Below are 12,280 nucleotides of genomic sequence, written 5' to 3'. Positions count from 1 at the left end.
AGTGGTAGACCCATAATGAGCGGTGTACCCCAAGGAGCGGTCTTGGGGCCTCTACTGTTTGGGATATACTTTTCTGAGGTGCAAGCCAAAACCAGTGGTCTGTATCTGACCAAGTGTGCAGATGACTGCAAGCTGGGTGCTGTCTTAAATTCCGCTAGTGATGTGAACATTCTCCGAGGGCCTTACCCAAACAAGTGACTGGTGCCAGCGGCATGGGCTCAAACTGAATGCCAAGAAATGCTTTGTTATCCCCTTTGGGGAAAATGGAGTCTCCACTAATTATCCCATTAATAACAATGTACTAAGCACGCAATCAGTTTTGAGGGACTTGGGCACCCAGGATGATAGCAATCTGACTTTTGACCACCATGTTGCCTCTGTTGCATGAAAGGCTTTCTACATGGCCCACCTCATAAGTAAGGGTATTTTGTCCAGGAACAAGGAGGTCATAACATCCCTGTACTCTTCCCTTATCAGACCCATTATTGAATACAGTGCCCCCTTTGGCATGTACCTTGGCAAGCACATGCAGTAGCTGGAGAGACCACAGAGGTTCCTGATCAGGAAGATCCAGGGTCTCAAACACCTGTCCTATACTGATAGACTAAAAGCTCTGTTCCTTTAATCAGTCTTGTACAGACTGCTCAGAAGTGACTGTGTCTGGCATACAGGACCATCTCAGACCCATCCTTGATGGAGTTGCTTCATATCCGTAAGTCAAACTCCACTCTGACAACCCGTACGCAAGGCTTCAGCCTGGTCTGTGACATTAATAGAACTTGTCGGTGGGATAGATTTATGTCCCAAAGACTCTCCCATTTGTGGAATAGACTCCCTCTCCATGTCAAGCATAGTCCCTCTCTAGCCCACTTTGAGGAGCATGGACGACTGGGTGTAAAACAGAAAATGCACCTCTGAGATCCCACTTGTGTCCCTGCTGGACAGGGGAAACAGGTGCTTACTTTGTGGGAACATGGGCAGAATTCTTGGATAGCTTATTAGGGCCTCTGGGCCACTAGCCTAGTATCATTCTATGAACCTGTTCCACAGATGGGGGAGTCTCTGGGGCACACATCTGTCCCGCCAACAAGTCTCATTGATGTCACAGACCAGGTTGAGACCGCACATGCAAGTTACTTGAGTGGAGCTTGACTTGCAGATATTCAGCAGTCCCATCAAGGTGGGGTCCAAGTTCACCTTGTATGCCAGACAGATGTCGCCTGTGAGGAGTCTGTATGAAACTAAGTAGAGGGATAGGAATTTTAGCCTATGTTCTTCATGTTTCACTGTTGCAGTCATTACATTTGGGTAATCCTGCTGGCAGGTTGCCCTCAGCCAGCCTGAATTCCAAAGTCTTGGGTCCTGCGTCGGCTGCTGTCACCCCTTCCCTGACGTCAGGTCGTCAGGGGTATAAAAGAAGCGGCCAACGCCATTTTCTTCAGTCTTTCTTGCCGTGCGGTGCCCGAAGCAGTTCGCAAGTGCCGGTCGGCCGACTCCTGAGATTTTCATGTTTGAGTTTCAGATCCGAAGTGTTCAATAAAGCTAAGTACCCCATTGGGGAAACTTTTTTCTAGTTCCAGACCGATGTCAGAAAAACTTAATTTTATTTCTTGTGGAAAGCAAATACCTCATAAGGATTTTCATTCTTACTGTATTCCTTGCCTAGGCCCTGATCACAACATTACTGGTTGTCGATTTTGTGCTAGATTTAACCAATGCACTATTAAGCGTTGGTATGATTTTGCTTTAAACTTTTTTGGACGCCGGTTTAATTATCCTGAAATGTCATCGGATAGCCATCCGACTACCAGAGTTTACAAAAAAACGCAAAGAAAAACAACCGAGGCCCAAAACCGATGATGAAGCTTCTCCTAAGCCAGTCGCCGGTTCTCAGAGAGGCGCTTTTGCAGCCCTTGACGCCCACTACTTTAGAGTCACAGGCCGCTACCGACTCCCACGTGGAGTCGGCCATGCCTCTGGATACTCAAGGTATTGGAGCCTCGGACGGTAATCCCTCAGATGGGTCCTGAGCCGCTGAGCAGGTACTGGCTTCTGAGGGTGTATTCAGGCCTAAACATCTTTATATTAAAACGACTTCAGCATCAAAGGCAAAGACTAAAGCACCTTCTAAAACAAGGAAACAAACTCAAGAGCCACGTGGACAGGCCTCTATGCCCAAAAAACAGATGCTCAAAATGGCCGAAGACTTGATTACCTTGATCAGGGGTTCCCATCCCCCTCCTGATAAGAGGCCTAGACAAGACACTGACTATGAATCTTCAGATCAAGTTTCTATTTCTTGTGATTCCTCTTCTGATCAGGAATATTCTCTCCCCCCCCCCATGAGGATTCTGATGCTGAAGAATATGTTCCTACAGCATCTCCTCCTGAGGACTATTCCTTTGGGGAAACCTTGCATTTCCACTGGGAGAGCCAAGATTTTTCAGAATCTAAAAAGAGGCTCAGGGATTTTCTTTTACTACCTCAGCACAGGCCTCTAGCTATTCCACCTGTGTTAGACATTGTAGATGATGTGTTTTCGGAGTGTAGTCTGACCCCTGACTCCTTACTCCCAGATCCTATTAAGCCTGACAGATATTACAGGGTTCCTGACTCACACAAATTTCTTTTTAAAAACAGTGCTGCTGACCCAGAAACTATTTCACAGGGTCCAAAGGGAGTTAAGGCTTCCACTGCAAAAAACCCAACCCCCTCTGACCGAGATTCAAGGGCACTGGATAGATGGGGAAAAAGGTTTACACATCTGCGACTTTGGCTATAAGGGCCTTAAACTGTCAATTTCATATGCTGAAGTATCAGCAACATGTCATGGGATTGCTTAAACAGAAAATGTTAAATCCTAAATGTGTAGAAAACAAGGAAATGCAGGATTTGTTGTATGCAGCAGAACAAGTTGGAAAACATACTTTGCAATGTGGTTTTGATTCTTTGGAGGCCTCCTGCAGGGCCGCAGTTACGGGTTCTGTAATTAGGAGGCATGCTTGGTTAAAGGAACAAAATCTGCCTGATCATGTTAAAGTTAAATTACTAGATGCTCCTTTACAGCATGATACTTTGTTTGGTGTTAAGGCAGAAGAGGTGTTAAAGAAAATGGAGGACAAAGCTAAATCTATGCAAACTGTCAAATAATTTTTACAAGTACAGCCACCTAGGTTTAGTAGACACTGGCCTACAAAAAATTGGTCCTTTCCTGTGTCAGACAGACCTCAAAGGGGCAGATCCAGACACCCTAGGGGCAGCTCCCAGGCGAAAGGTTCTTATAGGCCCAAGCAATGGGGTGCTTCTACCTCCAAAGCTGGAGAAGATAGATCACAAACATACAGAAAACAGTCCCAATGACTTCCCCCCTGCCTGTATCAAGCACTTATCTTCTGGCAGCACCCTTAGGGGGAAAATTAGCACTTTATGCTCAAAACTGGCATATCATAACCCAGGACAAGTGGGTTCTAAACATAGTGCCACAAGGATTCAAGTTCCATTTCCAGACTATGCCAAAGGCAAACGGCTGGCCAGATCTGCCAAAAAATCAATGGGCAGAGGCACAAAAACAAGTCTCATCCCTCATGGACATGGGGGCCATTCAACAAGTACCACACCAAGAGCAGGGACAATGATTTTACTCAAGACTGTTCTTGGTACCCAGAAAGGACAAGGCCTGGAGGCCTATACTGGACCTATCTATTCTGAACACTTTCCTGGATATTCCAAAATTCAAAATGTTGACCTTGCAGCTGCTTCTGCCCATGTTGGGCAAGAATGCTTGGCTTGTGACTTTAGACCTAAAAGAGGCATACCTGCATGTTCCAATCAGACAATCATGCAGACGCTACCTAAGATTCAAGGCTGGTTCAATACATTACCAATTCTCTGCACTGCCCTTTGGCTTATCTACTGCTCCCAGGGTCTTTACAAAGTGCCTGGCACCAGTAATTGCATTTTGTAGACAGAGGAATACAAATATATCCTTACTTGGATGACTGTCTCATTCAAGCAGAGAATAAGGACATTCTTCTTCAACATTTGGCGTTTGTGAAAAGACTTCTAACATGCCTAGGGTACACAGTCAACAAAAAGAAATCAAAACTAGTACCCTCACAAGAGATAACATTCCTGGGTGCAAGCTTGAATACAACTGCCCAGATGGCTTATCTCAAGCCAGAGAAACAAAGGCAACTGACTACTTATTTCAAAATGTTGGCAATAAAAAGGCCCAGTTATCTGCAAGAAATATTCTGCAGGCTTTGGGCTTCATGGCATCCTGCATCCTACTAATTCCATATGCAAGACTGCATATGAGGAAACTTCAATGGTACCTAAAAAGTGTTTTGACTCAACATTGCCACAGCCTGGAAACGGTCATTACCCTCATTCCCTGCCTGCAAAGGAGTTTCGATGGTGGGCAAAGGCTTGTCACCAGAACACGGGACAGCCATTCACATTACCTCCAGCCAGGCAGACACTAACAACGGATGCATCAGATTATGCCTGGGGAGCCCATATGGCAGGAAGAGGCATTCAGGGCACATGGTCCTCAAACCAAATGCATCTTCATATCAATCAAAAAGAGATAGACGTTAGCTGTTCAAAATGCCCTGACAGCCTTCAAGGACCTACTTCATCCGGGAGAACTACTGATAAAGACAGACAACACCACAGTCATGTGGTATATAAACAAGCAGGGGAGGCACACATTCTTACCCCCTTTACAGACTAGCCATGACCTTGTGGGACACAGCTTTGACTTACCAAGTACATCTGCAGGCACAATTCCTGCCAGGAAAGGAAAATACTCTGGCAGACGAACTAAGCAGAAACCTCATGGAACCCCACGAGTGGAAGATGGATCCACAAGTCTTCAGCATGATAACAAGGAAATGGGGATGCCCAGACATAGATCTATTTGCTTCCCCTCTCAATTACCAACTAAAATGATTCTGCACAAGGACTTATCACAGACAAGCATGGAAAGTGGATGCCCTATCTTTCAGCTGGAAAAACCTATCAGTATATGCCTTTCCTCCACTGCCTCTCCTCCCCAAGGTGTTCCTAAAGGTCAGACAGGAGAAGCCAAAGATGATACTGATTGCCCCAGACTGGCCACGCCAGTACTGGTATCCAATACTAAGGAACTTATCTGTATACCCGGCTTGGACCTTACCTCAAATACCTCGACTACTGTCCCAGCAAAACAATCAGATCATGCACAGTCAACTCAGGACATTAAACTTGGCAGCATGGCGGATAATGTAGTCATACAAAAAACACCTCTCAGTAAAGCTGTGATGGATGTCATTCTGGAAGCCAGAAGGCCTAGTACTAGAAAGTCTTATGCTGGAAAATGGAAGAGATTCTGTGCCTGGAACCAGGCACAAGGAACTGATACAGCGGTACCAAATATTCCTCAGATTTTACAGTGCTTAACTGAGATGCTTGACAAAGGCCTATCTTTTTCAGCAATTAAAATTCATTGCCTCTGCCATTTCGGCTCATTACAATACAGAGCCACCACTTTTTTCTCACCCTTTATTAAGTCAGTACCTAAGAGGAGCCAAAAATTTAAGGCCCCCAAGAAGACTACCAATACCTGCATGGGACCTCAACTATGTCTTGGCAAAGCTCACCCTACCTCCTTTTGAGCCAGTTGCTACAGCTGATATGAAGTTTTTATCTTGGAAACAGCTCTGCTCTTAGCAATTACTTCTGCAAGACGAGTTTCAGAGCTACAGGCGCTCATAGCTGTGGAACCTTTCATCATTCTTCATCCAGACAGGGTCTCCCTGAGGACAAACCCAACATTTATGCCTAAAGTAGTGTCCAGTGTGGCTCTTAACCAAGCCATCCATCTGGCAACCTTTTACCCAAATTCACAGAACAAGGGGGAGAGAATTCTGCATTCTTTAGACGTACATAGACGACTTAGATTCTACTTGGACAGAACCAATGCTTTCAGGAAGACAGAGCAATTACTAGTGGCATATGCTGCAGGATCACAAGGAAAGCCTATCTCAAAGCAGACTATTGCTAAGTGGTTAGGCCACTGCATTCGTTTCTGCTACTTACACCATGGCAAGCCAGTGCCTAAGGGCATTAGGCCTCATTCCACCAGAGCTGCAGCCACCTCAGCAGCCTTTCTCAGGGGAGTACCAACCAGAGACATTTTAGAGGAGGCTACTTGGAGTTCAGTGCACACCTTTACAAAGCATGATCATCTGCCACTCTACTCTAAATCCAGGGCAGGCTTTGCCACTGCAGTTTTGCAGGGCCTCATAGCCGCTCCTACTGCTGTCTAGTTCCAGCCTCCCAACCATAGCTTTGGGACTCTACCCAAATGTAATGACTGCAGCAGTGAAACACGAAGAACATAGTACAGTTGTGTACACTTACCATAAATGTAGATGTTCGACTGCATTCACTGTTGCAGTCCAGGTTACCCACCCACCTTCCCCCTTTTCTCTTTTGGATTTTATCCTTCCTTCTCAGTTTTATACTACCTGTGTGGTGTATTTGCTTATAGATGAAGGTAAAATTTATAGTGATGTATTTCTGAATATATATATAAAGTTTGGCTACCCTTTTTGGGGGCACCTGACATCTGGGGCAAGAAAAACTGAAGAAAATGGCGTCGGACGCTTCTTTTATACCCCTGATGACCTGACGTCAGGGAAGGGGCGACAGCAGCCGACGCAGGACCCAAGACTTTGGAATTCAGGCCGGCTGAGGGCAACCTGCCAGCAGGATTACCCAAATGTAATGACTGCAACAGTGAATACACCTGAACATCTACATTTATGGTAAGTGTACACAACTGTACTATCTGTGTATGGTTGATTTTTGAGGCCCTGGATTCTCCTGGTGAGGAACCTCTGTGGTCTCTCCAGCTGCTGCATGTGCTTTGCGAGGTACATGCCGAATGGGGTGTTATACTCAGTAATGGGCTTTATAAGGAAAGAATGCAGGGATGTTATGACTGCTTTGTCCCTGGATGAGATACCCTTACCTATGAGGTGGGTCATGTAAAAAGCTTTCTGTACAACAGAAGCAACATGGGGGGGGGGGGGTGGCGGTCAAAAGGTCAGGCTGCTCTCAACCTGAGTGACAAATCCCTCATGACTGATAGCGTGCTTAGGATGTTGTTATTAATGCGATAATTTATGGGAATGTCACTCTCCCCAAAGGGGATGATGATGCATTTTTGCTATTCAGCTTGAGGCCATGTTTCTGGCACCAGTCATTGGTTTGGGTGAGACCCTCTTGGAGGATGTCCACATCACTAGAGAAATTGATGACACCACCAAGCTTGCAGTCATCTGCAAACTTGGTCAACCATAGCCCACTGATTTTGGCCTGCAACTCAGAAAAGTATATCCCAAATAACAGCGGCCCCAAGACTGAACCCTGGGGTACGCAGCACATTACGGGTCTACTGCTTGAGGTGGCTTCCCCTATTTTGTCTAGGTGGGTTCTCTCAGTGAGTCAGTTAGCTACCCATCTGGTAACATATATATTGTTGCCTAGTTGATAGAGTTTATCTATTATGCCCGAGTGGGGAATAGTGTCGAAGGCTTTGGCCAGGTCAAGGTAGGCAGTGTGTACCTTCTTCCCCTTGTCCATGGCTTTGGTGACCGTCTCAAAGAAGTTGACCAAATTTAACAGACATGACCTCCCCTTGACGAAGCCAAACTGTGTGGGATTGGAGGTTGACATGCTTTTGTCAAACACTACCTCTGACACTCTAGGCCAGTTGGCTGCAGCTCTTCTGATTCTGTCTTTGACCGCCTCATTCAGATTTCCCTTCTCCTTAAATAACCCTCCCAGGTACTTGAAGCTGGTAACTTGTTCGACTATTTTCTCTGATGTCTCAATTCTCTGCTTCATTTAATTTCTCCATTTGCTGCTATTACAACTCTTCTAGCCGTACTCTGTTTCATCCAATGTGCTTTCATTTTTGCATTCTATTCCCCTATCCTTTGCAGAAGACGCTGTTCAGAGTTTACTTGTGATGCCACATTGTCTGCATACAGTAGCTTTGTTTATCTGTCCCCTCCTGATTTGTTTGCTAATCTAGTTCGTCACCAGTATGAACAGCAGTGGGCTCAGAGCTTAAGCCTGGTGTACACCCAATCCCTATGGTAACCCTTCTTAGTCCAAACAGTGTTCATATTTGTGTCATTGGATCCTTTAATATAAAAAGTTGCTATTTGTCTTTGTTTAAAAAAATGTGTAAAGAGTTTTGTGTAATGATGTTTTTCAGAGCATAGAAGGCTTGGGGAAAAGATTGGAATAGCTGGGAGGATGACTTGGTAAGGAAAGAGTTGTGTCAGATGGAGAAATATTAGGGTACTGGAGACAGTTTGTAATATGTACTTAATGTTCCTTTAGAGGTGGTACCCCCCCCCCCTTTTGCCAAATGGTGTAGCAGAGGTTGAAAAGAAGATTGCTGCTCAGTGAGTGAGTTAGCTGTTACCAGGAAAGTCCGATTGGACATGGATCCCATTTTCAGTGGAGGCCTGGGGTGAAAAGCTCCACAAAGATTAGTGCAGCAAATACAATACACAATAACAACGTACCCAACACTCTAGTCATAGGTGACTCTATAGTCAGGCACACTGATGTTCCACTCACCAGGCTAAACAAGGAGAAAGTTACTGTCAGCTGCCTGTCTGGTGCCAGGATCTGACACATAATGCATTCATAAGTCCAACATCCTCCTGCACGAACGGCTGGTGCACGGCTGAAATTGCCAATCCAAATGAAAAAAAAAAAAAGAAGCCAGCACTCCACTCCATGACACAGGCGATAATAGTTTTATTCCAAACATAAAAACAGCAAAAAAGCATAACCGTACACCAACATGGTTGTACCGGTTTCGGCAGAGCCTTCCTCAGCAACCAAACTTGATGTAGAAGGTGAAGACAAAACCACACATGCTGTCTACCAACTTATAAAAAATTCATTTGGAATGCATGGAGTGCCCTCTAGTGCATCAAATAATAATGCACTGATACATTAATACATAAATATATAAAAATAAATACAAATGTTCAAAGTATTATATATAATGTATTGATATGTGAGAAAAATATAAAAAAATATATAAACAACAAACGTATAATAATTGCTTCAAAAATGGTCATTCAAACCAGGGGGAAAAAGAGCCCCTAGTTTGATGATCCACATTTTCTCTTTGTAGGTAAGCCTATCATGTAAAATTTGAAGTTGTGCATGTCTATCCTTAATGTGGTCAATGACCATAAAACAAAAATTGCCCATAGGGTGTTTAGAAATATGTTTGTATAAAGAGCTAGACCCCTTTTTATTTTTAATATCACTAAGATGCTCCCCTATCCTAACTTTAAAAGGACGGGAAGTTTGTCCAACATAAAAAGCTTGACAATTGCACTGGGCTAAATAGATCACCCAGGAAGTACTGCAATTGGCAAAGCATAATACATCATAAACTTGTGGACAATTATGTGAAGAAAAGGTCTGGCTTTTTAACACCCTAGGGCAATAGGTACAATGACCAGATGGATAGCATCCAAATATAGAGCCTCCAAATAAATTCACTTGGGTAGTTGAACCTGTATCCTTATGATAAACTCTCTTGTAGTGACTGAAAAGAGAACCCAAACACCGCCCTTTGCGAAATGAGTAATAGCACCGTTCCCCTATATATTTCTGTAATACCTCATCCGATTTTAACAAATACCAATGCTTACGTATGATATTCATAAATCCTACCGTGTTTCTCCCATAGGTTGTTACCAATCTAAGCAAATCAGACTTAACATAATCTCGATTTTGATAAGCTAACAAATCATTTCTGTCTTGTTGATTTGCAAAGCGATTGGCCCTCGTGATGTCACCCCCTAAGTAACCCCTGCTTCTGAACCCCGGAATTAAATCCCTCTTGTGATGGTCGTATGTGGAAGGGCTGGAACAAATCCTTTTTACCTGGAGAAATTGAGACTTGGGGATATTCTTGATGACATACTGGGGGTGAAAACTAGTGGCATGTAATAAGGTATTGAATTGAGGAAATTTTCTAAATATGTCACTCTCAAGAGTGTTGGTATCAGTTCTTTTTACCAAAACATCCAAAAATGTAATTTCAGATCTAGAAAAGGTCAACTTAAACTCTATACCCCATACATTGCCATTTAAATATTCTAGGAATTCCAAAAGGAATTCCTCATTAGCTGTCCACACCATCCAGCAATCATGAAGATATCTTCTCCAAATATCCATCTCATTGATGTAAATATTATGGCCGATGTCATAAATCACCTGATCTTCCACATACGCCATGAACAAATCAGCATAAATGGGGGCAAAAGAAGCCCCCATAGTGGTGCCCTGGATTTGCCAAAAACACCTGTCCTTAAAAAAGAAAACATTATGAATCAAGACCTGTTCAGTCATACATACCAAGAGGGTATTAAAACCAGGTTTATAAATGTTAACCTTATCCAACCAATATTGCAGGGCCAAAAGTCCTGCCCAGTGGGGAATACTGGTGTATAAGGAGGTGACATCCAAGGTGCACAACAACCAATGGGATTCTAATTGAGTCTCAGAGATAATAGAAAGGAACTGCGTGGTATCCTGAATTCTTGAACATATATACCAATAGCGGTTTCAGATATAATGTAAGAAATTCAAAAAGAGGTTCCGTAAGGCAACCCCTGCCTGATGGGTCTCCCGGGCGGGCTTGTAGGGTCTTTGTGGATCTTCGGAAGAAAATAAATATATTGTCTGCTAGGAAAATCAACCTTAGGTTGATGACACACTTCATCATTAATGATGCCCTCCTCTCTAGCCAAATCCAAAAAATTATCAACATCCTTTTTAAATTGCAAAGTAGGATCCACTTGCATTTCTTGATGATGATTATGATTAGTTAACTGGTGATCAGCTTCATAATCCTCCAAATCCCCTTTATCCGCTGAAAGGACAACAATATCCTTGTTGTTAATCAGTTTCTCCAAACATATTCTCTGATTTTTATCCAAATTGTCCTTTAACTTATCCTGTGTATGTAGATATAAATGCAAATTTTTAAGGACAGCATTTTGAAATGGGTTGCATAGGTGGCCTGAATCTGGAGGATCTGAAGCGAAATTCTCTGGACTCAGAGGCAACATTGTCAGTCCCATGAAAGTAGCATTTCAAATTCAAACTCCGACAAAATTTAACCACATCCTCAGCAAAAAAATGTTCTTGGACAAAAAACCCAGGGACAAAACTTAGTCCTTTATTCAATAAAGCAATTTGTTGATCGTCCAATACCACTGAGGAAATGTTATGCACATTATTGACACTAAATGCTAAATCCTGGTCATCTGTTGAAGGATGTCCCCCAGTCCTTCTGGGTTTGTGATACTTCCTCCCCCCTCGTCTCTGGGACTTATGCCTAAAGGGGTCTTCCTAATGAAACCTGCTTCCAAATTATTCCTCTTGGAAACAGGAGAGGCATTGATATGAGTATCCTCCCAATCAGTGTTGGAGAAGGAGTCCTCACCGGATGGCGTGGACTCCCTACTCCTTTTCTTCAAGGTAGATTTTGGCCGACTAACTCTAATTCTCTTGGATGAATCTGTGGGCATATCAAATTTGACTCTAGGCCGCACATCAAATGGCTTTCCCGTATCATAGTCTCCCACATCCCTAGTAAATTTCTTAACCTTTTTGTCCTTTAAACCTGAATCCAAAATGGCCAGTTTCTTACCAAGTTTAAGAATGTTATCTTTGTAACAGGAGAGTGTTGAGTAAACCTCCACAGTTTTACTAATCAATGATATATTAGCAATTTGTTGCTCAACCTTCCGCTCATAAAAACTACTCAAAAGATCTACAAAAGTCATGGAGACACGTTGTTGGGCCTCCCCCCATTGTGTGAGAAGACATTCATCCGGTTCCGCCACCATAGGCTGAATCCTAACCCTAAGTCCTCTAGGGACTATTTTTCTGTGTTGATAGGCCCGAAATAATTTTAAATGCCAAACATTCTTACGCAGAGAGGTAAGATCCTTGGTCAACTTTGCAAAAGCTAAATTACAATCCTGGATGGGATCCCGGACACCAGAAACAGCATCACCCGAACCCGAGACTATGCCAAAAATACCCAAGTCCTCAGAATCTGAGGACAAACCCTTAATAAGATTTGCCAACGCCATCTCTGACCAAACGCAAGCACAAATTCAATATCAGATGCAAAAAATCATATATAACACATATAAACAGTATAGATTCCACCCAA

At 43.5% G+C, this 12,280-nt stretch overlaps 1 protein-coding gene across 2 annotated transcripts in view; it reads left to right on the top strand.

Moving 5' to 3' along the window:
• Positions 1-12,280, top strand: part of NCAPH2 (non-SMC condensin II complex subunit H2) — a 1,876,179-nt gene that overhangs the window by 384,676 nt on the left and 1,479,223 nt on the right. The gene's annotated exons all lie outside the window — the stretch shown is intronic.

Source organism: Protopterus annectens, chromosome 11.part0 (assembly GCF_019279795.1).
Source record: "Protopterus annectens isolate FY-2018-M chromosome 11.part0, PAN1.0, whole genome shotgun sequence".
Lineage (NCBI taxonomy): Eukaryota > Metazoa > Chordata > Ceratodontiformes > Protopteridae > Protopterus > Protopterus annectens.
The sequence above is the reverse complement of the archived record's forward strand: the minus strand, read 5'-3'. Positions and strand labels throughout refer to the sequence as shown.